We start from the raw sequence: 25,120 nt of genomic DNA on the forward strand, positions 1-25,120 counted from the left end.
TGTTTCATTGCCATGTCATGTGATCTGTTCCTTCATGTGATCCTCTCTTGTTCCATGTGTTTTGTTCTCATTGGTTTGTGTTCATGAGTCTTGTTATCCTGTTATCAGTTCTGTTACGTCATTGGTTCATGTTTCATTGTCTTATTATTAGTTCAGTCTTGTGATTGGTTGTCTTGTTTACTTGTCACTTGTTATGTCTGTGTATTTAGCCCTGATGTTTGCCATAGTTCTGCATCAGTATTGTTGTGTAGCGTCGTGTTAAGTCAAGTCAAGTTTAGTCTAGTATAGTCAACTTCATGTTTATGTTTTGTTATGTTTCACGTTTGGATGCCACTGTAAATAAACTGCACTTGAGTTCTTCACATCATCAGCGTCTTCGTCTGCCTGTCATTGCCAAAGATCGTTACAGGATGAACTATAGTATGAGTTAACTCCTTATGATCCCAGTCGGGAAGGGAGTTTATTTATAATGAAAGTGCTTGCGAATTTATGGTAAATTATAATGGCCTGAATGCAGGCAGTTGTGCAAATGATGGGGAGCCCGTACTTAAAGGGAAGGGCATAAGTATTCTCTGAAGAAAGAGACGTTACGTCTTGGTTGTAAAACCTTGCGAATGTGTTTTGAGAGGAACATCCTGCTGCAAAACATATGTCTTGTAAGGACACACCATTCATCCATGCCTATGAGGAGGCCATGCCTCTAGTTGAGTGTGCTTTAACACCAATTGGGCAAGTCTTACCCTGAGACTCATAAGCCAGGGTAATTGCATTGACAATCCAGTGAGAGAGCCTTTGCTTGGAGATGGACATTCCTTTTGTGCATCCTCCATAGCATATAAAGAGCTGATCAGACAGTCTGAACTGGCAAGTATGCTCAACGTATGCATGTAGTGCCCGCACAAGGCATAACAAATGCAATGATTGTTCCTCATCCGAATTAAATGGAGGAGGGAAGAAGGCCTGAATGTGAACCACCTGCGCTTTGATGGGTGTGGTTAGGACCTTGGATACATAGCCTTTCCTGGGTTTGACAGTGGCTCTTGAAAGACCGGGGCCAAACTCCAAACACGAATTGTCGACTGATAGTGAATGCAGTGCAGTCTTAACGGAGAGCATGCACAGTTCAACGGAGTCCAAAGGCTTGAAGAGGGGTCCTGAGAGAGCTTTTAGGACTAAAGTTAAGTCCCAAGTTGGGATTGTAGCTGGCCGAGGTGGGTCTAATCATCTTGCTCCTTTAAGGAACTTTATGATTAAATCATGCCTGCCTATAGAGGCGCCGGCTTCATGTGCGTGATACACAGATATAGTTGCCACATACACTTTGAGCGTTGATGGAGAGAGTCCTGCGTCTAATTGCTCGAAGAAATATTAGAATTTCACATATGGGGCAGTTTACTAGGTCCTTGCAATGTAAGAGACATCAATCAGTGAACACCTTCCATTTTAGTGCGTAGAGGCGTGGATGGTACTGTGGCCTGTAAAATGGTGCTCATGACTGAACGCATCAGTTCCGGCACATTTAGTGTGCCCGTTCAGGGGCCACACATGCAGATTCCACAGCTGGGGCTGGGGATGCCAGATTGTGCCTCATGCCTGAGAGAGGAGATCCCTCCTCCTCGGTGGTATTTCCCATGGTGAGCTGTATAGCATCTCCATCATTTCCAGAAACCATGGCTGGTTGTGCCATTTCGGCGCAACTAATAGAACCGTTTTCTTGTCCTCTCGAACTTTGCATATGACAGAGTGAATAAGGCATACCGGTGGAAATGCATATTTGCATTTCGCCGGCTATTTGTGTGCCATTATGTCTGTTCCCAGCAGGGCTTGGGACTTCTAATACCAGAGGGGACAGTGGGCATTCTCCACTGAGGCAAATAGATCGATTTCTGCTTTGCCAAATATTTCCCAAACCCTCAGTACAGTTTGAGGATGAAGTCTTCATTCGCCCAGTATCACCCCTTGGCATGACAGTAGGCCCGCACCGTAACTCAGGCGGCCTGGGACATATGTCGCTCTCAGGGAGAGGAGATGACACTCGCTCCATAGGAGGCAGTGACACATCAGTCTCAACAGTGGCAGTGAATGAATTCCGTCTTGGCGGTTTATATATATGCCACAACTGTCATGTTGTCTGAGCGAACCAGCTCATGACAGCTAGCTATTTCTGACTGAAAAGCCTTTAAGGCTAGAATTACTGCCAATAGCTCTAGGCGGTTGATGTGCCATGCCCTCCTCGCACCTGTCCAGGTGCCGAAAGTCGGGCGTCCAACACACAACCTGTGTTGGGAGCATCCGTGGTCACCACTTTCCGCCTGGCAAATTGGGACTTCAAGTACCAGAGGAGACAGTGGGTATTCTCCACTGAGGCAAATAGATCGATTTCTGCTTTGCCAAATATTTCCCAAAACCTCAATACAGTTTGAGGGTGAAATCTCCTGAATTCCGCTTCGGCGGTTTATATATGCCACAACTGTTATGTTGTCTGAGCGAACCTTTTTTATGACAAACTATGACAGTTTGCTATTTCTGACTGAAAAGCCTTTAAGGCTAGAAATATAGCCGATAGCTTTAGGCACTGCGTGACAACTTGCCCAAGCGCAACACCTCACTGGTAAAATGAAGGAGCCGTCCATGGTGCTAAAGCAGCGATACAGCGGCGGGATATAGTGATGCGCATGCGCCCTTGGCGCCAAGCACGTCATGGCACATGGCGCTTCAGCTAGCACTGAAGAGGTCTCATGTGTAAGAGACCTAATGGAATGGTGCCGGATGCCGCCGCCATAAATCCCAATGATTTCTGAAACTGTTTCAGTGGAAGTGTTCTCCCCAGATTGAACTGAGACAGACACTGTAGAATGGCTGAAGCAGTAAGTCTCTGTGCTGGCATAACAAAGCCTCTGACTGCGTCAGTAACAGCCAATCGTCGAGGTAGTTCAAGATGCACTCAGTCTCAGAGATGCACTTTGTGAATGTGCGAGGAGCCAGAGACAGTCCGAAGGGTAGGACTTTGAATTGATACGCTGTTCCCTCGAACGTGAATCTCAAAAACATCCTGTGATGTCGTACAATTTGGATATGAAAGGACACATCCTTCAGATATCAACGCAAACCAATCGTATGGGCATACATGTAATAAGATCTGTTTCAGAGTAATCATTTTGAATGGGCGCTTTATGAGTGCGTGATTTAAATGTCTCAGATTCAGGATTGGCTGAAGTCCGCCGTTTTTCTTTGGAACAAGAAAATAATGGCTGTAAAAACCTTTTTATGCTTGACAATTTGGCACAATCTCTATTGTGTTTTTCATGATGAGGCTGTGTATTTCGGCTCGTAACACGGGTGCGTCTTTGGACGAAACCGTGGAAGACAGAATGCCATTGAAATGGGGTGGCCGGCATGCAAACTGGATCGTATAACCATGTTTAATCATTTTTTGCACCCATTCTGAAATACCCGTTAGGGCTCTCCACGCATCCACGTAATGGGACAGAGAGCAATTTGGTTTGTTATAATACACTGTATGATATAATGAGTCACTTACGATAGGGAAGCGGTTGCGCATAATGTGTGTACTTTGAAGAGGAAAAAGGGGCTCTTTATTGAGAATGTGTGAGCATCTCGTGCATTTGCAATGAATGATGTATTCTTTTTTGCACTTATTGCATTTTTTTTTTTTTTTTTATTGCATTTATTTGAGTGGAAGATACAGAAACAACATTTTGAACAATATTGCGAACAACAATATTCCTTTCCCAACAAACAATAGTGGGGAGATGGGGAACAGTGTTTTGTGTCTCCAATCGAGCCTTTTTTGGAGCAGACCCGGAGGGAACCGCGGCTTCTGCTTTCCGCTTCAAAGGGTTGTGCTCGTCAGGAGCACTTTTGCTGCACGTGCTGATACACAGTATCCGCTAGTGCGGACGTTTGTCGACATGGTTTGGAAGGATGTATGGGGTGTGATTTCCATGGCCTGTTACTCACTCGGCAGAGGTGTGCCGCTACCACCCCTCCACAAGGTGTAATTAGGCATAACCGCCGAGAAGCACGCACGCCAGGACTTGGATAGTTCGTTATGAACTTAGGGGAGAATGGGGCAGATATGCAGACGCTGCCGTTTGATGGCATCCGGACTGCTGGAACCATTCATCGAGGCGAGACTGTTCAGGTTCCTCTGGGGGAGACCACTCAATGTGAAGCTCTTCGACCACCCTTGTAAGGAGGTGGAGAATCTCCCTGTCAGTGGCATGTACACGTTCCTCTCCCTCGCTGGGGGGAGGGGCAGAATCACTGACCACTCACCTGATGCAGCGAGAGGCAGCTACGCAATGTCAAGTGTACTGAGTCATAAGGGAACGTCCTGGTTACTTGCATAACCTCCGTTCCCTGATGGAGGGAACGAGACGTTGTGTCGATGTAGTGACACTAGGGGTCACTCTTGGGAGCCCGAAACACCTCTGGTCTTTGATAAAAGGCCTATGAAAATTGGCGAGTGGTATTTGCATACCACTCCTCCGAACATACGGGTATAAAAGGAGCTGGTATGCAACCACTCATTCAGGTTTTGTGCTGACGAGCCGAGACAAGGTCCCAGCCATTTCAGCGGGTAGTCCAGCGTTGTGGCAGGAGGGACACAACGTCTAGTTCCCTCCATCAGGGAACGGAGGTTACGCAAATAACCAGGACGTTCCCTATCTGTCACTCACTCAACGTTGTGTCGATGTAGTGACACTTGGGGTCCCAGGTTAGCCTCTTATCCTCTCTTTTTTTTCTCTCCCCCCCAAAAAAGAGTGAAATTTGTTAACCGACTGGGGCCACCAGATCTACGTCGGGGGGGTCACTCCCAAGGGGAAGACACCATGGAGACCACACCCCGCCCAGAGAGGGGGGGGAGGGTATTTTGAGTGGAAATACGTCACATGGTCTTGCCGAGTTTTGTCGAAAGTATATCATGTGGAGAAGTCCCATGGTAGGTCTTACCCTATGGGGGAGGAGTTTCTACAAACATGGTGACTGGGGCAGAGGGGCCTCTGCCCAAGGAAGACGCAGTTTACCAACAGGGAAACGAATTAGCGGAAGATATACATCGCATGGGGTTACCTATGGGGAACCAGCACATGCGGAGCACCTACCCCAGTACAGGGCTTAGTTAGCACATGTACTGAGCAGGCAGCGAGTTTCTCCGCAAACTCGTCTGCCACAGGGCTCGGAGGAAGTCATCCAGGGAACACAGTTTGTGAACACTCCTGAGAGTCAACAGCACACGTCTTCAGCTCAGGGGAGGTGAAAGGCGCTATGCGCAAGTGATACACCCGGCCAGCTGTCCCGGACTTACCTGCTTGTGCCTGCCACTACATGGGACGAAACCGGTTCCACCCGGAGATTGTAGAACCTCGCAAAGATGTTAGGTGTTGCCCAGCCCGCTGCTCTGCAAATGTCTGTTAGTGAGGTGCCACTGATCAAGGCCCAGGAGACCACCACACTCCTGATAGAATGGGCTCGTAGCCCTGCCGGGGGCGGCACGTCCTGAGCGTGATATGCCATTGCTATGGCGTCAATGAGCCAGTGGGCAATCCTCTGCTTGGAGACAGTGCTTCCTTTCCGCTGTCCACCAAAGCAGACAAAGAGCTACTCAGAGACCCTAAAGCTCTGCGTGCAATCCAATAGATGTGTAAAGTGCGCACCGGACACAGCAACGTCAGGGTTGGGTCTGCCTCCTCCTGGGGCAGCGCTTGCATGTTCACCACCTGATCCCTAAAAGGGGTCGTGGGAGCCTTGGGCACATAGCCTGGTCGGGGTCTCAGGATCACGTGAGAGTAGCCCGGACCGAACTCCAGCCACGTTTCACTTACAGAGAACGCTTGCAGGTCTCCTACCCTCTTGATGGAAGTGAGCGCAGTCAGGAGAACAGTCTTCAAAGAGAGTGCCTTAAGCTCAGCTGACTGCTGGGGCTCAAATGGGGCTCCCTGTAGACCCTGAAGAACTACAGAGAGGGCCCATGAGGGAATGAGGCACAGTCTGAAGGGATTCAACCTCCTGGCACCTCTCAGGAACCTGATGATCAGGTCGTGCTTCCCTAAGGACTTACCGTCCACTGTGTCGTGGTGTGCCACTATAGCGGCTACATACACCTTCAAGGTGGAGGGGGACAGCCGCCCTTCCAACCTCTCCTGCAGGAAGGAAAGCACCGATCTGACTGCGCATCTCTGGGGGTCTTCGCATCGGGAAGAACACACCTTACCGAACAGACGGCACTTCAAGGCATACAGGCGCCTCATAGAGGGGGCCCTAGCCTGAGTGATCATGTCCACCACCGCGGGTGGTAGGCCACTTAAGTCTTCTGCATCCCGTCCAGGGGCCAGACATGGAGATTCCAGTCGCGAGGAGCATGAGGTCTGAGAACCACATCTGGGTGGTTCATCAACTCCAAATCAGCTGGACCACCTGAGGGTAAACTGTCATGACAGCATGTCCGCTGCAGTGGTGAGGTCACCCGGGATGTGAGTGGTTCGCAGCGACTTGAGGTGCTGCTGACTCCAGAGGAGGAGACGGCGGGCGAGTTGTGACATACAACGGGAGCGTAAACCCCCTAGACGGTTGATGTATGCCACCGATGCCGTGTTGTCTGTCCGAACTAACACTTGCTTATACTTCATACAGTGCCCCAGCCCGTTTTCGAGGCGTCTGTCGTAACCACGACGCGCCTGGAGACCTGCTCAAGGGGAACGCCTGCCCGTAGAAATGTGAGGTCGGTCCAAGGGCTGAAGAGGCGGTGACAGACCGGCGTGATGGCCACGCGATGTGTCCAGCAGCACCATGCCCATCTCGGGACTCGAGTCTGGAGCCAGTGCTGAAGCGGTCTCATATGTATCAACCCGAGCGGAGTGGCCACCACTGAGGATGCCATAAGCCCCAGAAGCCATATGCCCTTGAACTGGAGTCTATGTAAAGTCCGGTTCAGTGCTTGCAGGTCCAAGATTGGCCACAACCCACCACCTTTCTACGGTACAATGAAATAGGGGCTGTAAAACCCCTTCTTCATCTCGGCCGGAGGGACAGGCTCTATCGCACCCTTCCGTAGGAGGGTAGCGATTTCCGCGCGCAAGGTAGCGGCGTTCTCGCCCTTCACCAAGGTGAAGTGGACCCTGCTGAACCTGGGCGGATGCCTGGTGAACTGAATCGTGTTGCTGAGTCGGACGGTCCGGACCAGCCATCGCGACGGGTTGGAAAGCGCAAGCCACGTGTCCAAGCTCCGGGCGAGGGGGACCAAGGGGACAATCTCATCGGACGTACCAGCGGGTGAGGCCTTGCAGCGGGGTGGAGCCTGAGGTGCCACAACGTACCGTGGCCGTGCTGAGTTCAGGGACATCGAAGCACTTACCTGGCTCCTTGTGACCACCCCCAGAACAGCCTGGGATGGGGGATGAAGAGGCCTGTCCTCGTGACCCGTGGAGACCGTCACATCGGGGGCAGATTTGTGCCACAGCTGGGTGCGCAGGGGCTGTGAGACAGGTGGCGTCTGCTTCCTGCAGTTGGCTCCACGCCGGGGCCGGGCCACAGGGGCGGACTGCGGTGGAGCCGGTGCAGTCACTGCAGGGGGACGCCCTTGGCAACGAGCAGATGGGTGCGGGATCTTTAGCCACGCCAGGGCAAGATGTGCCGGAGAGCCTCCATCTGCTGCTTCACCACCGAGAACTGCTGGGCAAAGTCCTCGACAGTGTCGCCGAACAGGCCAACCTGGGAAATGGGGGCGCCAAGGAACCGTGCCTTGTCGGCCTCTCCCATCTCGAGCAGCTTGAGCCAAAGGTGGCGCTCATGGACCACCACAGTGGACATCGCCGGCCCGAGAGACCGCGCCGTGACCTTCGTCGCCCAGAGAGCGAGGTCGGTTGCCGAGCGCAGCTCCTGCATCAATCCCGGTGTGGAACTACCCTCGTACAATTCCTTTAGCGCCTTGGCTTGGTGGACTTGCAGGAGAGCCATGGCGTGCAGGGCAGAGGCGGCTTGTCCAGCGGCACAGTAGGCTTTGGCCGTCAGGGACGACGTAAACCTACAGGCCTTGGACGGGAGCTTTGGGTGCCCGCACCAGGTGGCGGCGCTCTGTGGGCATAGGTGCACCGCAAGCGCCTTATCCACCGGGGTGGATCGCTGAATAGCCCTTGGCTGCCCCGCCATCAAGGGTAGTGAGGGCGGGGGAGCTGAAATATCGGGACCGGGCAGTAAAAGGTGCCTCCCACGACCTTGTCAGCTCCTCGTGCACTTCTGGGAAGAAAGGAACTGGGGCGGGGCGTGGCTGTGAGCAGCACCGCGAGCCCAGGAACCAATCATCAAGCCGCGAGGGTTCAGGGGAGAGCAGAGGGTTCCATTCTAGCCCGACGCTCACGGCTGCCCGGGAAAGCATGTCCATCATCTCCGCATCATCCTGTGACTGGACAACCGTACCCGAGGGGGGGAGCCCAGCTGAGGCTTCCGTGTCCAACTGGACGAGCCTGCTCTCCGATGCTGCGCTCGAGAGCTCATCACCTTCGCGGGCTCCGAACAAGAGGTCGAACTCGCCGTGAGACGAGCCGGCGGACTCATCCTGAAGCCCGATCGGGGCAGACGAGCGTGCTAGGGAATGAGAGGTCCATGGGGGGATACCCGGCGGAGGTGGTCCCATTGGGGTCCCCAAATCGACCCCAGTGCTAGCCGCGCTGGCCTCATACCCGTGGGTAGAAGGACCGAGGCGGGGAGCTGCTGGGGTGGCTTGCTTTCTTACGACCGCATCGTTGCCATGGACATGTTCTCGCAATGAGTACACGACCCATCCACAAACACTGTCTCCGTGTGGGCAACGCCCAGACACGAAAGACAGCGATCATGACAGTCAGAAGGCGAGAGATAACGACCACAACCAGGAATAACACACAAACGGAAGGCATCTTTAAAAAGACGCATCTTTAAAAAGACGTTCCGTGTGTGATGCTCTTTTAGAGAAATATACTCTTTTTTTAGAATATACTCTTTTATTTCTGCCGAAGCGCCCAGGGGTGTTCTCTGCAGTGCACCAGTGCAGAGGAGGGAGAAACCGCTGAAATGCGCTGTCAGATCCAGCAGAGGTGAATGAACAGCCGTGGGAATTCAGCTCAGTGAGCACCGACTGTTCGGCTCCGAAAAGAAAATCTGAATGAGTGGCTGCATACTAGCTCCTTTTATACCCATATGTTCGGGGGAGTGGTATGCAAATACCACTTGCCAATTTTCATTGGCCTTTTATCAAAGACCAGAGGTGTTTCGGGCTCCCAAGAGTGACCCCTAGTGTCACTACATCGACACAACGTCGAGTGAGTGACAGATAGGGAACTAATGTCTGTAACAAGTACAGCTAAATTTAACAAACCACCCCTTACACAAACTTTGTTACAGTAGCTCAAATTCCAATGTCCATCAAGGTACAAAATAATATTTAGTAAACCTTTATAAAAATGTACAATGTATGAATATTTTAAACTTTAGCTTGGGTACTTATTAATAAATTATTTGTTAAGATGTGTAAATAGTAAAAGCATGCATGCATTCATTAACAAACAAACAGTAAATGTGTGGCTTTGTCAGATGTTGGTTATTACTAAGATGGATATTAATAAATAATTTGTAAACATGAATAGTGTTTGAAGTGTTGAAATATACAAATAATTTCTGAAAACATTTGTGAAAGTAAAAAATTGCATGACCTAATTTATAAATGATTTATGAACATTTTTATGACATTTGTAAGCATTCAAATGGATATTAACGAATAATCTGTTTGTCATTATGTAACATTTAAAAAAAAAAATAGTTTATTAATGTTAAAAAAGTGCAAAGCCATACAGGAATGAAAGCTTAATAACATTTGAGTATTTTAATTTACATTAACTAATGATCTGTTAAGAATTATGCAATGTTAGTCAGGGCCGCTTCTAGGCACAGGCGAACTAGGCGGTCGCCTAGGGCACCACCTGCTGGAGGCCCGTGCCAAAAAGGAAGCCGCCGCAATAAACAATAGTAATAGTGATGCTTGCCATAAGGTGCAGTGACCCTAGACTTACAGCATGCGATATGGGCAACAGGATATGATGTCATGCTCTAGGGTTTTGAATAAATAACAAATAATAATACATTAATAAAATAATATGTTAAAAAAATTTAAATACACTTACCGAGCATTTTATTAGGAACACCTGTACACCTACTTATTCATGGGATTATCTAATCAGCCAATTGTGTGGCAGCGGTGCAATGCATAAAATCATGCAGATATGGGTCAGGAGCTTCAGTTAATGTTCACATCGACCATCAGAATGGGGTAAAAATGTGATCTCAGTGATTTCGACTGTGGCATGATTGTTGGTGCCAGACGGGCTGGTTTAATTTAAGTCTCTGATCATAAATACAGTCTCTGGTGTGTCACTCCTCTCCTTCTGCGGAATGGCCATCTTTTATCTCCCCTGACTTTCACTGTGAATATATAAACGGTAATTAGTCAAAATTCATCTTAGGTGAATGTCCTTACCGCTATCTCTCTCCCCCAGATGGGCGCTCGACCATGCCCTTACCTCCACAATGTAATTGCATTTATAATGTAATTAACACAATTTCAAAGGTATACAATGATGATTTGTGAGTTTTCACTGCAAAACAATCCCCAAAAATGCCGCAAATTTCTACGCAAAATTTGAGAAAAGCCGCAGCAAATTCAGTAATTTCGCCGCAATATCTTGGTGGAACTGTGTAGATTTTACTCTGAATGATGCCAAAAACAAAAAACATCCAGAGAGCAGCAGTTCTGTGGACTGAAACGCCTTGTTGATGAGAGAGTTCAACGGAGAATGGCCAGACTGGTTCGAGCTGACAGCTACAGTAACTCAGATAACCACTCTGTACAATTGTAGGAAGCAGAATAACATCTCAGAATGCACAACACATCTAACCTTGAGGTGGATGGGCTACAACAGCAGAAGGCCATGTTGGGCACTTTATTAGGACCACAGTGTACCTAATAAAGTGCTTGGTGAGTGTACTGTATATCAGTTAGGGGTGTAATGGTTCACATTTCTCATGATTTGGTTTGTAGCATATTTTAGGGTCACGGTTTCGGTATGGTTCGGTATTGGTTATGTTCAGGGAAAAAAAATATATTACTGCCAAATCCAAAGTAAAAATATTCTATTTGGTAACAGACACTTCAAGATATTTGCCCTCACTACAAATCACCATGTTTTTATTACAGTAACCATAGTTTAAACATTGTATTTGTAGTAAAATCATAGTAACCACAAAATTAACATGGTTACTGTCATGGTTACAATACTATAGTAAAATCAAGGTTACTATATATAGAAACCACAGTATTACTGTTGTAAAACAATAGTTAATTGTATCAAAACTATGATTTCTGCCAAGAAAACAAAGGTAACAGTCATTGTTAATTCAGTCATGGCTACTACAATATTATTATAGTAAAACCATGGTTACTATATGGCTACTACAGTATTACTACATAAAACCATGGTTAATTCGATCAAAACCATGATTTCTGCTAGAAACCATGGTGACAACAGTCCTTGTTATTACAGTCATGGTTACTACAATATTACTATAGTAAAACCATGGTTAATTTTTGTTAGGGTCCTTAAAAAAAAACAATTCTCTAATTACTAACTCAACATTTTAACTACATACCTGCATTATTACACTATATGTATCACCATAAAGTGCATTTCAAACTCAACTCAACTCATATTCAACATTTAGAATATGTACATCACTATAGAAGAAATAAACTTACTATTAAAATGAATATGAGAATGGATGTCGTAACACGTATATTTTAATAATACGCGGAAATCCCACATCTTCATCAACGGAGAAAGGGCAACATAACTTTGGCTATGAACACCCCAAGCGCATTAAGTCTTGTTTCATGTCTGTCCAAACTAGCACCGAGTGTCTGCTTATAGACGGAAGGGAGTGTGTCTGTGTGTAGTTTCGGGCTCACTTGCGGCTCTGTGCGCACCGCGTGCTATATATTTTCGGATGATGTCAGCGTATCAATAGTGAATAGCTAATCAAATATCGATGTATTACCAGTATACGGCACTCGCGTCGAGCAATGTCTGCAAACAGTGCCTGTTTTGTAAATGTTTTTTGACCATCGCTGTTGTAATTGACTGCATAAAGAAAAAGTTCCCAGACAGGAGACTTAAATGACGCAGGGGCTTCTCTCTTGCCGCTTGTTTTCTCCGTTTGCAATTTTGCCAACTAACGCGTGCAGAACTGTGATATCACCAACTGGTTTAACATATTAACAATTAATACGGGACAGGGCACGGGATGTTCGTCAGTTCGTGTCGATCTGTCCAGTTTGTGCTAGCAGAAAGACTTCCAATCGACCCCCTGCGGGACTCCTCCAACCGCTATCTGTCCCTTCGAGACCCTGGTCTCACATTGCCATGGACCTGCATTGCGTGGCATCTCGGGAACTGTCATCTTGGGAGTTCCAAACTATCCTGGGTTGAGTATGCTGTTGGGCCTCATGTTTTCAGATATAAGACAAAGGCAGGCCTAACACAGTTGTAAGCCTGACTGAGGCCTACACACACACACAGTCTTTTATCTTACTGATAAAAACCGTGCCAAAATCAAACAAAGGGAGTCCAAAACAGACTACAAATCTACTAAATCTACAGACTACTTTTTCCAGGGTGGTGCCCCGGCGATATTAATCCTTATTAATATTCCATTCTATCGTAACAGATTACTGTCTACGTGGTAGTTTCACGTGACTTATTCAAACATAAACAAACATGGTGCATCACAGTGTGTTTGTATACCGCTTTTACTCTTGTTTTTAAGGACATAATTAAACATGCAGATTAATGCAAATCATCATTCCCTGTCTATCACTCACTCGACATAGTGACACAAGGGTTCGATCTTGAGAGCCCCAATCACCTTTGCTTAAGATAAAAAAGGCCAATGAGAATTGGCGAGTGGAATTTGCATGCCATTTCTCCACCCCGGACATACGGGTATAAAAGGAGATGGCGTGCACCACTCAGGACCTTCTCACTCAGGGGCAGGGCACGCTCCAGCACCCACGGCCAGACCTCTGGAATCTTCACGTCTGGCTCCTGGACGGGACGCGGAAGACCTAGCGGGACCAGCAGGCACTCTCTGTCACCAGCAAATGACTGGAGTTTGAGTTGGCACACTCTCACGTGATCTTGAGACCCCACCCCGGTTACGTGCCCAAAGTTCCCACTACTCCTTTTCAGGACCAGGTGGTGAACCTGCAAGCACTCCCTTCAGAGGAAGAAGACCCGGCCTTGTCTTGCTGTGTCCAGTTTGTGCCCTGCACATCTATCTGGACCGCACGCAGAGCTTTAGACACTCGGAGCAGCTCTTTGTCTGTTTTGGAGGACAGCAGAAGGGGAAAGCTGTCTCCAAGCAGAGGCTAGCCCATTGGATTGTGGATGCCATTTCTCTCGCATACCAATCTCAGGACTTGCCGTGCCCCTTGGGAGTCTGGGCACAATCCACTAGAGGTGTTGTGTCCTCCTGGGCACTGGCAAGGGGGGCCTCTCTAGCAGATATATGCAGAGCTGCGGGTTGGGCTACACCCAATACCTTTGCAAGGTTTTATAACCTACGCATGGACCCAGTTTCGACCCAAGTGTTATGCGGTAACAGCAAGTAGACCGGGCGGCCGGTTGGGTGTACCGATTGCATTGTGCCTTTCCCCTTTTACAAAGGTGATAATGTGCGCCTTTTTGTCCAGAACAGTTCCTGGAGAGGGAAGTGCACTTCCCCGCATTATTCTAGAAAGTGCTCGGCAGTAAATTGCTTGACAGCAAATCAGGAAAGGCACCGCTGGTAACCTACTTGGGTAAGTGCCTCCTCCCCCCTTAACGGGACTATGGAGACGACTTACCTAACTCGCTGTCACGACGGGGTTGAGCGCTCACTGCGAGGCATGCAGCAGCTTGCCTGTGTCCACTCTTCCATACCTCGTGGCACGGTTCAGCGCCTGCGGCGTTTCCTATAGGAACCCTTAGTGTCACTACATCGACAAAACATCGAGTGAGTGACAGACAGGGAACATCTTGGTTACTGATGTAACCTCTGTTCCCTGATGGAGGGAACTGGCGCTGAACTGGCCGCTGACATGGCCGGGAGTCTCTATCAGCTCCTCAGCATAAATCTGAATGAGTGGTGCACGCTATCTCCTTTTATACCCGTATGTCTGGGACAGAGAGTGGCATGCAAATTCCGCTTGCCAGTTCTCATTGGCCTTTTCTATTTTAAGCAAAGGTGATTGGGGCTCTCAAGATCGAACCCCTAGTGTCACTACATCGACACAACGTCTCGTTCACTCTATCAGGGAACAGAGGTTACATCAGTAACCAAGACGTTATTACATTGCTCAGCAAGATTGTCAGAGACAGCATCTATCTAAAGACGACAGGTAAGGTAATTACATTATATTGTATGAACTATGGCTTAACTTGCCAAGTTCTGTAAACTGTTACAATGGAATCATTATTAACATTGGTGTAGCAGATGGTTGTATTTTGATTTTTGCCATATCATGTAATATTATTGATTGAGAATCCCACCGTTTTACTTAACAGATAGCCGCGATCTTCCAAACTTAGTGAGTAGCTTGTCCCCTTACAGAACAAAACAATGCACAAAATAAGATGACAATAGTGTAAGAAAAGCTAACACTGTTGGCAAATATAACAACTTACTGAGATCAGCTGCAGAGGACACCACAAATCCACTGTTTATCACGAGCGTTACTGGCTGAATTCAATGCTCTTTGAGTTAGCAGACTGGTCGGTGCCTGAGTCCAAAACATCGTTGCTCCAGCCACTGTCGCTTTTGCTTATGTTCTTCATATGGTCCCTGCACTCCCTTAAGTGTTTTTTAATTTGTTTATGATTTGGTAAATTGTCCGATTGAAGGCAACGTGCATTTCTCGTGGAGTATTTTTTTCCTTTGCGATCTCTTTAGGTTATCTCGGATCTTCTTAAATACCATATCATGAGTAGAGCACTCATTTCATCGTGTTACCTAAACGCTTTTGAAGTCTGATAATTTTGTGGGTTTTTTATTGTCGTTATAGAGCAAAGAAGTACACCTTGCTGCAGACGGTAGCTACTGTTGTTGTTGTTTAGGAAAACTTTACCATGGTGATGAAACATTATCCCACCCTCCATCCCCTGACGTAATCGGTTCCTGCGTAGAGAACAGCAAGCTTTTGGGGCCGTTGTGGAACCAGGCCTTTTCTGCAGTGGAAATGCACGGAACAGTTTGAAAATTTGCACCAGCCCAGGAACCTGCACCTGAACCATGTCGGTGGAAAAGGGCTATAAGTATTCCAGCCTTGTAATTAGTAGGGGTGAGTCAAAATATTATTATCGCATTGATAGTGGAATTAGCAACAACATTTTCAGATAATTTGTTACAGTTTATTTGCTTGCAGCAGAGAATTTCTGACTGCTTGCAGCTTCTCTGCTTCATGCAGGCAGTCTCTAGGCTGCAAGTGTCAGTGTGCATGCACACGTGTTTGATCAGGAAAGAACGGGTGCTTTTCAATACTCTACTTGATGCTTTCGTGTTTCCTTGCTCCTCTGTTTTCAAGCCCTTGACCCGGAAAAAGATCAAAGCCCACCATCATGAAACTCCTGTTTAAAGGTTTAAAAAGCAAAAAGTTAAATGATCAGTATTGGACACAATGAGTTGCAAATTATCGTTATCGTATCAGCCTAGAAAATCCATATCTGTGCATCCTTAGTAGGGCTGGGCGATATATCAAATATAACGATATAATTGAGATAATTTTGCTGACGATGTAAAATTGAACAATATTGTGAATATCACAATGATTTTAATGTGCTTTAATTTGGCCATTAAGTTTCATAAAGTGTGCATCAGTAGACTAATTTCCCGATCTTCAGGGCTGCACAATTAATCAAAAATAATACCAAAATGGTGAGTTGGTCATATGTGATTATTATTCCACAAAAGGCTGTTATTTAAAGACAGATAAACATGGTCTGTGTGTGATTCAGAACAAACCGGTGACGCGCTGAACTGTGTGCCTGTGCATGGCAGTGCTCTCAGATCAGTTCATGTGCATTGTGACATCAACGTAATTCAGGTTCAAGCATTCGCACTATTCCAAACATTAGTAACCGCAACAAGATATTATACAAATCTACAAATTCTGCATCATATAACAGAAAAGGAGAGGATTACAGCGTTTCAGGAAAAGCGTAACATTGTAAACTGTCAAATACACATTGCCTTTTCTGTGTCAAATTAAAAGATCCTTGTGAAGTTGAAGTGAATAGGACAGCACTTTCAGTGTCAAAATAAAAGCCCCAGGTGGAGGTGAAGTAAACAGGACAGAAATATATTACTTTTGTATAACGCAAATCTAATAATCAGAATAAAAATGATAATTCAGCATTATATTATAATTATAAATCCTGACGTGTCCCACAGTAATAATTTAGTATTATGCAATGTTCAACTGGGGTTTCAAAAATAAGTCAGTGAAGTTGCTTTGCACTCCTTATTCATTCACAAAAATGTATTAGTAAAAACATTTTGAAGGATGTTTTAAATAATTAATATTAAGAGCTTAGTTGCAACTTCTCCCATTCATTTTAATAGAAGTGGCCCGTCTCTGCTAAATAGTCTCTGGTGCAACTTCAAGGTAAAAAGCACTTCACGTGTGCAATAGTCTTATTCACTATGCACTGTATGTACAACTGGTTTGATTCAATATTTTTTGAGCAATTGTGATTGCTAATGTGGACATGCCATCCATGGTTGCTGGCCTACTGTGTGTACTGTTATTTCCTTCTTCCTAATATATCAACAATTTCTTTATGTGCAAATAAATTACTAAAATTTGATGACTGAACAGAAATCAGCAGAAATCTACCATTTAAAATAAAAAAAATTACAAAGTTTTGTGTGAAATTGAGTAAATATAGTGATAAATAAGAGTTTATAATTTATTTATTTTTTAGCAATTTTATGTTTATGTTATTTACTATATTAAATTGTGTGATATATCAGCATTGTATCGGCCTGTCGGCCACCCTGCTCTCTGGATATCGGCATCAGCCATTAAAAAACCCATATCAGTCGACCACTACTACTATGTATAATTTTAAATGAAATATAAATATATAGTGCATATCAATGAAAATTTTTGGATTTCACTCTCCCTTGTGTTTATTTAATGAAAAATTTATTATTTTTAAATAGATTTTTAATGTCAGTGTTTACACCACCTTGACATTAAGCCCCAAAAAAATATCAAAAATCATCTTTATTCAAAAATGTAATATTCATCATAGAAGAGGTGTATTCAAGTCATTATTCATACAGACAACGAATGCATTTCTTCTATGATGAATATTCAATTTATGAATAAAAATGAATGTAGATATTTTTGTATATGTATTTTTTTTATACATTAAGAAAAAAAAGTTTAATATCACTGACCCAAATCTGAATGTATTAACACCTAAACAAATTTGTAAGAGTAATGCAAACTCATTAAAACAGTGTAAAACAAAGTAAAACAAACCTGAAAAAACCACAAAAAAAAGTGTTACATTTCACATGTTTGTGACTCAAGAGTCAGTGTTGAAAGAGATGTCTGTTAGCACAGCTGGCCTCACTCACCAACTCATATGCACACTCAGATTCCATACAGTCAGACATTTCCGTACATTTTCGTGAATGTTTCCAGACACAGACAGACAGAGGCCCGTTTGTAGGCAATTATATCAGAGCTGTGTCCCGTATAACCGCGTTTGTGTGTGTGTGTGTGTGTGTGTGTGTGTATGTGTGTGTGACTGCGGGCAGAACTAACCAGTCTTACAGCATTTCTGTCAGTTTAGAGGTACATGTGTATGGATAACTTGTGTCAGATTGGGGGCTGGGGGGGATATGGACTGTTTAAAGGTTTATGGTAGCATTTTACATAAACAGTTTAAGGCCCAAGGAATGTCTCTCTCTCATAATTCCTGATCACCATTAAACAACCTAAGCAAATTGCTGCACACCCACGAATACAGCCCAACTGGCCTTTGATTCACCTAACTGAAGTCAAACATTTTCCATTATTTAATGTCTCAAATTGCAGTCTGCAGCAATTATAGCTGAAATGCTAATAAAATTTGTGGTCAATCAAAATGAAATTACACAATGCAGATAATATAAAAATGGGCAAATATCGACCTGGGCCAATATATTGGTCCATCACTAATTACACTAAAACCATCAAAACAAGTTTGATTTTAACAAAACCATTCCTTTATAAACTAAGGCCCACGGGCCATCTGCGGCCCGCCGGCTGTTCTGATGAGGCCCACAAGATATTTTAGATATAGAACAGAATTTGACCTGTTATTGAGAAATTACATGTAATTCATATTCTGAACACTGGATGTCGCTATCACATACCAACACATTTCACAGCACATTGTCTCCACTTTTGCATTCTCTTTGCAGTCGCCACCAGCTTCATACAAAGGCAGAGTTCAACAGGAGTTTGGAATACTCCAAATTTCCATGGATGAAGCAGCACACAAAAAGAATGATGAGTTTGTTATAGGGCTGGTATCAGTTTATACTTTGCTCATGTACTCGTTAAAATGTCCCAAATGCATGCATTATACAACTGAGTAGAGCTGTTGTGCAGCACGAGTGGCCACCTCGAGTTTATTGAGTGTGCACAGAGAAGTGCAAGCTAAGCACACTCTCCCAGAATGACCTCTGTAGTGCTGGGAAATTTAATTTAATGTAATGAATTGGTTCGTTCAAATGTTTTATTGAAATAAGAAAAAATATTCCCTGGCTTCCCATCTGTGCCTGTACTATATGCGGTCAGCTTGCACATGCACGTCAACCAAATAAAAGGGACAGCAATAAGTTTGATCAAATTAAAATCGTATTTGTAACTCAAGTAACAACAGGAAATTTTTATTTTATTCTGATTATTTTGATGTGTCACTCCCAGCACTGATCAGTAGTAGCTCTATGTGCGAAACACTGAATGATGTTCTCTGTTTTCTAACATTTGCTCCCCTATCTCCAAATATTCTCTCTCCTCAAAGACATGTCACATTGATAACTGGTTAAGATTGACTTATCAAGTGTTTCCATTACTCACCCTCGTGCCATCCCAGATGTGTGTGACTTTTTTTCTTCAGCAGAGCACATATGAAGATTTTTAGAAAAATATCTCAGCTCTGTTGGTCCTCACAATGCAAGTGAATGGTGGCCAGAAATCTGAAGGTCCAAATATCACATAAAGGCATCATAAAAGTAATCCATATAACCCCAGTGGTTTAATCAATGTCTTCTAAAGCGATCCAGCTGGTTTGGGGTGAGAACAAACCAAAATATAACTTGTTTTTCACTGTACATCTAGCCATTGCAGACTGCTGTCAAGATTTATAGTGAAAAAGGATTTACATTTTGGTCTGAGAGAAAAAAAGAGAGAGAAAAAAATAAATTGCTTGCTGGTTCCCAGACACGCTGTCGCCTGGTGCTCGACCACTCCTCCACCCTATGGCGGACAACAGCCGCTCCGCCCCAGGCGGACCGGAGCGAATCCTCCGACCCCTGGCGGATGGAACGCTCCTCCGCTTTCTGACGGCCGAAAGCGAGCCCCTCCGCCCCTGGCAGCAGCTCCACCGCTCCAGGCAGCCGGCAACGAGCCCCTCCTCCCCTTGCGGATGGCAGCCTTCCTCTGCGTCCAGGCGGCCGGCAACGACTCCTCCGTCCCCCAGCGGATGGCCGCGGCTGCTCTTTTTGGTGGACGGCAGTGGCGAGGACTCCACGACAGTGCATCCCTCCTCCTTCCTGGGTTTCAGCACCAATGTAACAGGAGTTAAAATGGGCAAGGAGGAGGCAGGAACCGGCTGAACAGTCAAAGTAATATTTTAATAAGAACTTAAACAAAAAGACACAAAACACAAACACACACACAGCAGCTGCATGTGGCTCTCTCTCTCCCGAACTGCCGCATCCAGCTCAGCTTTATCCCTCTCCTTGGCTGATTAGCCCGATTGGGGGCCACGCCCTCCTCCTCGTCACAGTAGAGTTTTCTATTTCTGGATACTCAGGCTTTGTGTTATTAAGTTAAAATCATAGCAATGATTTACTTACAGTGGTGTGAAAAAGTGTTTGCCCCCTTCCTGATTTCTTATTTTTTTGCATGTTTGTCACACTTAAATGTTTCAGATCATCAAACAAGTTTAAATATTAGTCAAAGATAACACAAGTAAACACAAAATGCAGTTTTTAAATGAAGATTGTTATTATTAAGGGAAAACAAAATCCAAACCTACATGGCCCTGTGTGAAAAAGTGTTTGCCCCACCTGTTAAAACATAACTTAACTGTGGTTTATCACACCTGAGTTCAATTTCTCTAGCCACACCCAGGCCTGATTACTGCCACACCTGTTCTCAATCAAGAAATCACTTAAATAGGACCTGCCTGACAAAGTGAAGTAGACCAAAAGATCTTCAAAAGCTAGACATCATGCCGAGATCCAAAGAAATTCAGGAACAAATGAGAAAGAAAGTAATTGAGATCTATCAGTCTGGAAAAGGTTATAAAGCCATTTCTAAAGCTTTGGGACTCCAGAGAACCACAGTGAGAGCCATTATCCACAAATGGCGAAAACATGGAACAGTGGTGAACCTTCCCAGGAGTGGCCGGCCGACCAAAATTACCCCAAGAGCGCAGCGACGACTCATCCAAGAGGTCACAAAAGACCCCACAACAACATCCAAAGAACTGCAGGCCTCACTTGCCTCAGTTAAGGTCAGTGTTCATGACTCCACCATAAGAAAGAGACTGGGCAAAAATGGCCTGCATGGCAGAGTTCCAAGACAAAAACCACTGCTGAGCAAAAAGAACATTAAGGCTCGTCTCATTTTTGCCAGAAAACATCTTGATGATCCCCAAGACTTTTGGGAAAATACTCTGTGGACTGACGAGACAAAAGTTGAACTTTTTGGAAGGTGTGTGTCCCATTACATCTGGCATAAAAGTAACACCGCATCTCAGAAAAAGAACATCATACCAACAGTAAAATATGGTGGTGGTAGTGTGATGGTCTGGGGCTGTTTTGGTGCTTCAGGACCTGGAAGACTTGCTGTGATAAATGGAACCATGAATTCTGCTGTCTACCAAAAAATCCTGAAGGAGACTGTCCGGCCATCTGTTTGTGACCTCAAGCTGAAGCGAACTTGGGTTCTGCAGCAGGACAATGATCCAAAACACACCAGCAAGTCCACCTCTGAATGGCTGAAGAAAAACAAAATGAAGACTTTGGAGTGGCCTAGTCAAAGTCCTGACCTGAATCCTATTGAGATGCTGTGGCATGACCTTAAAAAGGCAGTTCATGCTCGAAAACCCTCCAGTGTGGCTGAATTACAACAATTCTGCAAAGATGAGTGGGCCAAAATTCCTCCACAGCGCTGTAAAAGACTCACTGCAAGTTATCGCAAACGCTTGATTGCAGTTGTTGCTGATAAGGGTGGCCCAACCAGTTATTAGGTTTAGGGGGCAATCACTTTTTCACACAGGGCCATGTAGGTTTGGATTTTGTTTTCCCTTAATAATAACAACCTTCATTTAAAAACTGCATTTTGTGTTTACTTGTGTTATCTTTGACTAATATTTAAACTTGTTTGATGATCTGAAACATTTAAGTGTGACAAACATGCAAAAAAAAAAAAGAAATCAGGAAGGGGGCAAACACTTTTTCACACCATTGTATAGTACAACACTTGGATTTCTTGATGTTGCATCTGTCTAAATGTGACTAAAATATGACTAAAATACTGAGGGTTTTCTTTGACTAAGATAAGACTACAATGCCCAGACTTTTAGTCAACTAAAACTTGACTAAAATAAAAAACAGGATAAGGTTGACTAAATATGATAAAAACTAACAAGGACATTTGACACAGGACTAAGACTAAGACTAAATTAAAAAATAGCTGACAAATTTAACACTACTTTCAAATGACAGGGAGCGCGTCTCTCTCTCTCTCTCTCTCTCTCTCTCTCTCTCTCTCTCTCTCTCTCTCTCTCTCTCTCTCTCTCTCTCTCTCTCTCTCTCTCTCTCTCTCTCTCTCTCTCTCTCTCTCTCTCTCTCTCTCTCTCTCTCTCTCTCTCTCTCTCTCTCTCTCTCTCTCTCTCTCTCTCTCTGGTGGATTGTGTGAATCATTAAGGACCCACTAAAGATCTTCTTCCCTCTGTCTCTCTTTCTCACACATACAAACACAAAAACCATCACATGCTCTCCCAAGAATCTATTGCCATTTTAATGGAAAGAAATCTGACATATTATTTCTCTCTTAAAGGGTTAGGTCACCCAAAATTTAGCATTATGTCATCATGTTCTAACAGTCATTTACTCTTGTCATTCCAAATACGGATGTCTTTTTTGTTTCATGGAGAAATTTTGAATACTGTTTAAAACAACATGAAGCTAAGGGTAATTATTATTATTATTATTATTATTATTATTATTATTATTATTTTGCATGAACTATCCCTTTAAAGTGACAGTAGAAGTACAGGTTCAGAAGTAAATGTCCCATTTATTTTCTCCATTTCTTGGAGAAACTGAGTTTTAGCAATAATGTTTAAAACTTTTAAGAAAGCCCTACTATGAGGTGTGAGGTTGTTAAGCAATGCTTCTGTAGAAGCCAAAATGTAGATGTTGCCATATTGAAGCAAATATAAGGTTCCCTGACTTTTTTTTTTTTTTTTTTTTTTTACTGTGTACACCCGTGTAGAATATTTGGCGTGTTACATGCGCGTTTCAAACAGCTGCATTTTTGGCGCGTTCAGAGTGCGCAACATCTTGCGCTTTGGAGTATGACAAACCCTAACACGTATGGATTCAACAGTATGAATCCTAAAATGCGTTAATAGATATGCGGCAGTCGTATCTGTGTATAGCTACACGCCATACAGTACAACAGCACGAAAATGCACCGTAATGTCTTCATACCTAATGATATCTCATAATCTGAACATTATCGCTTCGTAATGATTCAATTTCGCAAGATTTGCCTGCGCAGGTTAGTGACATCGTCATGAAGGCATTTTATTACCAACATATACACACGTATTTTCATTCATATTTAATAATCTATTCACATACAGCAGTAACATGAAACATGCTTACGTGTCAGCGCTCAGTTTCGTCGTTTGCTGTCGCGTCCATGGCGTCGCGTTCATTAATATTTCCGTCAGTACATCTAGATCCACGCGGCCTTATACACGAACCGCGCTTAAGCAGGCTCAATATCTCCTTTCCTCCAGCAATTCTGCTTTATAAAGACAGTGCGATACAAAATACAGCGCGCTCTCTCTCTCACACACACTCCCTCTCTTTCCACGAATCACATGCATATAACACGCAGGCCGCTACAGTTACATCGGATTAACACCTAAATCTCTCTCTCTCTCTCTCTCTCTCTCTCTCTCTCTCTCTCTCTCTCTCTCTCTCTCTCTCTCTCTCTCTCTCTCTCACACACACACACACACACACACACACACACACACACACACACTCCCTCTCTTTCCACGAATCACAGGCATATAACACGCAGGCCGCTACAGTTACATCGGATTAACACCTAAATACTGCAGATGGCTAGTTGTCACACTCTTTACTCCGGAGTATATTTCTCAGAGAATGTTTATTTTCCATGTCAAGTCATTTCCATGTAGACAAAAACCTATTGAACTTCCCACCTTTACTGGCAACAACAACAAAAACAGTAGGCTATAATTAACTTAGTGGTTCTCAACCAGGTGTTGAAAAAAATATTTAAAAGAAGTTATTTTTTAAATTACTTTATTAAAAACAGAAAAGACATCAAGATTACAATATTGTCTTGGACAGTGTGGGAAAACCACCGATTTAAACACATTGGCCCAATAGTGGGGCACGTTGTCACATTATATGGGGAAATTGTTCCAAAGCAACCTACTACAGGCTTTTGTGCGACACTGAAACAGTAAAAGTATTCTAAAATAAATAAATAAATAAACTATTCACAAAACTGCAAAAATGTAAAAAATGTTAAAAAACAGTATTTATTTACATAAATATCAACAGAAAGTGGTAATAATTTGTGTAAGATCTCATAGAATGTGACAATTTGCCAAAATTAAAATGCAAAATACTTACAACCTGACATTTATGATAAATAAATAACCTTGCCATGAGAACTTAATTATATGGTTGAACATTGCATTAAATTGTAAGGTTTCTCTCATGCAACAGTTCAATTAAACAAAACTGATACTAGGGGTTAAGGCAGGTCAGAGCTGGCATATTTTACTACTGCTTTTATGTGGCACTGCATCTTTACACGGAATTTGGAGGCAGAACAGGGCATCCTGAGAGCAGCCTTAAGCCATCAGTCACCTGTAAAACTATGCATAAATCCCTGTCCTAACCAGAAATAATGTGGTAAAGATAAAAATTCTTCCAATTTTCTTTCTTCTGTGGAACACAAAAGGAGATGTTAAGCAGTAAATTATGACAGATAATTTTTAAGTTAAATTTCCCTACACTGTATGAAAGTGTGGTTTAATTGTGTTCACTTGTATCTCCAACAGCTATTACAAAAACATAAAAAGTGAATAGAAAGTATATATAGAATGTTTCTATTTCATTCTATTTCTTTTATTATTATCTCAGTCTTGTTGCTGTATTGTTTGTGCACTGGAAGCTCCTGTCACCAAGACAAATTCCTTATATGTGTAAGCATACTTGGCAATAAAGCTGATTCTTATTCTGATGAAACCATTGTAATTTTTTGTTTGGAGGACAGATTTCACAATCTTATACAAATATAAGAAATTAAATTAAGTGTTTCAAACTAGGTTTAAAAGCAACATGCAAAACCACAGCCAATGAAAACACACTCTGTTTCTCATTTCGAAGGCTGCTGCTAGGTAGGACTTCGCATCTTTGTAGGCAGTCGTATACAAAGCGTGCTCAAATTTGAATTAGCTTACTTTCA

At 44.2% G+C, this 25,120-nt stretch overlaps 1 protein-coding gene across 1 annotated transcript in view; it reads right to left on the minus strand.

Moving 5' to 3' along the window:
• LOC127424724 (proline-rich transmembrane protein 4) overlaps nucleotides 1-23,482 on the minus strand; it is an 85,853-nt gene extending 62,371 nt beyond the window's left edge. The window contains exon 1 of the mRNA XM_051670142.1: nucleotides 23,269-23,482. The gene's annotated coding sequence lies outside the window, so the exon portion shown is untranslated. The remainder of the gene's footprint in view (nucleotides 1-23,268) is intronic.
• Nucleotides 23,483-25,120: the final 1,638 nt, after the last annotated feature.

This window comes from Myxocyprinus asiaticus, chromosome 33 (assembly GCF_019703515.2).
Source record: "Myxocyprinus asiaticus isolate MX2 ecotype Aquarium Trade chromosome 33, UBuf_Myxa_2, whole genome shotgun sequence".
Lineage (NCBI taxonomy): Eukaryota > Metazoa > Chordata > Actinopteri > Cypriniformes > Catostomidae > Myxocyprinus > Myxocyprinus asiaticus.